Consider the following 4,760-nt stretch of genomic DNA (forward strand, 5'->3'; position numbering starts at 1 on the left):
GTTTAGGCATCCTTAATTGCTAAATAATTCATGGTTGGGACTAAAAATCTTGGAACTATTTTTATTAAATACTAGAGGAACTTAGGAGTGTAGTAAAATTGGTCCCATATTTTTATCATTTTTCTTGAATTTCCTATAAATTCCCTAAGCCTGGCAGAAAAAGAAAAAGGAAAATAATGAATAGTGACGGGCTCAAACCGGCCCAAGCCAGCCCATTGACAGAAGAATCACGCCCGTGACTTTGCACAGAGGACCTTGGCCTTTTGAACATCCAGTAAAGAGTCCCTAGCACTATTCCTCCGTGTCTCTGACGTTTGCACAATGGCCCTCCGACTTCTATTACTTTACCGCGCCAAGTCCACGATGGTGAACGGCAACGAGCACACCCTCCGGCGAACTTGTATCGGCCGGGATGCACAATGACTGGTTCCCTAACTCGGCTAACACGAAATCCTACCCCAGGCAACCCTAATCCCTCCATTAATTGCACGAATCCGGTCCAGAGTTCGTGTGCCCATGACGGCGGTGAATACTAGAGACAAACCGAGGTGTTCCTGGTGATTCCGTGCGGTCTAGTTCAATTAAATGGATCTACAAGAAATAGGAGGCTTAATGGATGCTAGAACATCAAGCATTGAAGCTTGAACTAACCTGTAGATGGTTGGCCACGGTGAGAAGCTCACGGCGGCGCAGAAAACGGAATTGGGGGAAAAGCGAAATTGGGGCACGGTGGTGCACGATAGTAGCTAGCTGGTGATGGGTTGGACGCGTAACAAAGAGGCGGAGCAGAGGGTATCCTCAATTTATAGATCCTGATTGAACTAGGCACGAATTTTGGATTGGGATCACAGTTACCACGACCAAGATATTTCACAGTGGCTTGCTCGCCGTGGCGCGCGAGAGGGGACTGGTCCGCGGATGATAATCGGCTGCTTGCCACGACCCTTACGATGCGGAGGAGTGGTCATTACGTGTCATGGCCGGAAAAATGGTGAGCTCAGGTGATGCCAGCGTGACTGACCGCGGTGGGACACGACGACCGGTCTGGCCAGCGACTGGATTCACCCCTCCTCGGATACTTTCACCCTGCCCCGACATTATCTTCCTCTCCCGCAGCATGAATCTCCCAGGCGGGCGCTAATTGCGGCAGTAGATCACCAGCGTCAAGTTCACGGCACCGGAGATTTTTCTGGTCACTGTACCATGGTGATCTTCATCAGAAGCTCTAACAGCACGATTTGGAGAACTGCGTTCTCCATTTTTCATGTGACAACTCGCTCACTTGCCTGCATCAATATTGTGATCCAAGGTACCAACTACAATTTTGTTACAAAGATCTTACTCAGCTATCCACTCAATTCCTCACAATTTGATCTCCAAGTTCTTCCAATTTCACTAGTGGTCATAATTTAGTCTTCAGTGGCGACTGACAATCCATTTTCATGCCAATTTATCTCCAATTTTTGTATGACATCAAGGCTCAGTCACTTTGGCAAAGTTGTACTCCTATCATAGCTCTACAAAATTGATGTACTGACTTAGAGCAAAATCTTTATGAATCAAGAGATACAAAGCTCCAAAAGTTACCCAATTCCACTAAAATTCAGAGTTAGCCACTTAGGGGTTCTTGATTCTTTTTGCAATCAAGTCCAAATTACTCCACAATACTTAAAATTCCTCCAATGTAAAAGTTACTTAGTTTTTGATGTTCTATCACTTTGATATTTGCACTTTGGTCCAAAAGTGTATAGAATTTGAATTCACCCCGTAGGGTACAATTTAGGGTTTTCTAGGGTTTCTTTTAGGGTTTTGGGCACTCTAGGGTTTTTGTGCCACTCAAATCAACCATTCTTGATTCCTTATGAATATTTCCAATGACTTTTGAGATATTACTCATTTTGGCTTACTATTACCCATATGCCCTAATCCCAGGGTTGATTATCCTACCTTAGAGTTAAGTACACTTCAAGTCACCACATCACACAAGTTTTGAAATTTTACCTAGTGAATGCATTCTAGATGTGACAAACAAAATGAAATGTCAATGCATATGATGTCATGCTCAAATTTTGTGCCAGTAACACCAGGGGTGTTACATCCTTCCCCCCATAAAAGAATCTCGTCCCGAGATTTAAGGTTATAGGGTAAGTAGTGGAAAAGGAAACACATCACATCTTTATTTCCTTATTTGTCCTATAGAGAAGGGGGTGGTACGAGGCTTATTCCAACTTTACAATCAGATATACACATCTTACAAATTACATGAAGCTAAAAACCAAGGAAAATTTTTCTCCAAGAAGTCTTGAGTCTCCCAGGTAGCTTCATCTTCACTATGCTAGTTCCATTGTACCTTATAAAATTTGAGGGTTCTTTTACGAGTGATCCTATCCTTTTGATCAAAAACTCGAATGGGATGTTCTGAATAAGTCAAATCTGGTTCCAAAGCAACATCCACCACATCAATGGTTCGATTAGGAATTCGAAGGCACTTCTTCAACTGGGATACATGGAACACATTATGTACTGTAGATAATGTTTCAGACAGTTGAAGTTTGTACGCCACTGGTCCGTATCGCTCAAGAATAGGAAACAGACCAATATATCAGGGTGCCAATTTTCCTTTTACCCCAAAACGGTTCACACCCTTCATCGGTGATACTTTCAAGTATACATGATCATTAACTTGAAAGACCAAAGGTCGACGTTGTTTATCCACATAGCTTTTCTGCCGAGCTTGAGCTTCTTTCAAGTTATGTCGTATTCGTTGAACTTTTTCCTCTGTTTCTTTGACCAAGTCAGGCCTAAAAAACCACCGTTCTCCTGGTTCAGACCAATTTAAGGGTATCCGGCATCATCGCCCATACAATGCTTCAAACGGTGCCATCTTAATGCTTTCTTGATAGCTATAATTATAAGAAAACTCTGCCAACGACAGACAATCATCGCATTTTTGCTGAAACTCCAGAACACATGCCCGTAGCATATCTTCAAGGATTTGATTTACTCGTTCAGTTTGCCCACTCATTTGAGGATGATAAGCCGAACTGTGGAGTAATTTAGTACCCAAGGATTTGTGCAGCTCTTCCCAAAACTTGGATACAAATTGCGGTCCCTGGTCCGACACTATTGTTTTTGGAACTCCATATAAACTGAGAATATGAGCAATATAAAGTTCGGCATATGCAATCACTGGATATTTTGCCTTGACGGGAAGAAAATGCATAATCTTTGTAAGCCGATCAAATATGACCCAGATAGAATCAAATCCTTTCGCCGTCCTGGGTAATCCCACAATGAAATCCATACTAATATCTTCCCATTTCCAAGTTGGGATGGACAAGGATTGTAATGGTCCAGCAGTCTTCATATGCACTGCCTTGACACGCCTACAGGTGTCACATCTTGCCACATAGCGTGCGATTTCAATCTTCATTTTTGTCCACCAATAGTGTTGTTTTAAATCTTGATACATCTTAGTACTTCCGGGATGAATGGAATATCGACTAAGATGGGCTTCATCCAAGATCTGTTGGCGGACTTTAGCATCTTTTGGCACAACTATGCGATCTTTAAACCATATTATTCCTTGGTCATATTTTCTGAAACACTTTGCTTTGTCGGCTTCCATTTTCTCATGAATGTACTTCCTACCCTTGTCGGTTCTTTGGGCATCAATAATTCTCAGTAGAAGAACTGACTCAAGCTTCAATTGTGTCAAAGTTCCATGTTGTATCATACCCAGGTTCAACTTTTCTATTTCTTGACATAAGGGTGGTGTCAGGGGTCCTTACTGTAAGACAATGACAGGAAGCTTTGCGACTCAATGCATTTGCCACCACATTGGCTTTTCCTGGGTGATAATGGATTTCCAAATCATAATCTTTAATTAGCTCAAGCCATCTTCGTTGTCTCTTATTCAGTTCTGACTAGGTAAAGATATATTTCAGACTTTTGTGATCTGTATATAGATGACAAGTATTTCCGAGCAGATAATGACGCCAAATCCTGAGGGCATGAACGACTGCAGCTAGTTCCAAATCATGAGTTGGATAGTGCTCCTCATGCCGGCGTAATTGTCGTGAAGCGTAAGCTATGACTTGGCCCTCTTGCATTAGGACACATAAGAGTCCACTGCCTGATGCATCACAATACACATCAAAAGGCTTTTCAATATCTGGTTGAGCCAACACCGGAGCAGTGGTTAATAACACCTTCAGCTGCTCGAAGGCTTCATTGCATTTTGAGGACCAATCAAACTTTGTATCATTCTTCAATAAACCCGTAATAGGTTTAACAATCTTGGAGAAATCCGGAATGAATCTACGGTAACATCTAGCCGGTCCAAGGAAACTCCGGACTTGATGTACTGTAGTTGGTGTGTTCCACTCTAAAATATCCTTGAACTTTGGTGGGATCGACCGCAATGCCTTTTGCAGATAATACATGTCCAAGAAATTGGATTTCCTCCAACCAAAACGCGCATTTGTTGAATTTGGCATACAACTAATGTTCCCTTAAGCACGTTAGCACGATCCACAAGTGCTTGGTATGCTCCTCTTCATTTTTGGAATAGATCAGAATGTCGTCAATGAAGACCACCACAAATTTATCCAACTCGGGCATAAATACCGAGTTCATTAAGTATGTGAAGTGGGCTGGAGCATTTGTTAATCCGAAAGACATGACCAAATATTCAAATAACCCATACCGCGTGGTAAATGCGGTCGGGTATATCCTCGGGTCGAATATGGATCTGATGA

The sequence above is a fragment of the Zea mays genome, chromosome 5 (assembly GCF_902167145.1).
Source record: "Zea mays cultivar B73 chromosome 5, Zm-B73-REFERENCE-NAM-5.0, whole genome shotgun sequence".
Taxonomy (NCBI): domain Eukaryota; kingdom Viridiplantae; phylum Streptophyta; class Magnoliopsida; order Poales; family Poaceae; genus Zea; species Zea mays.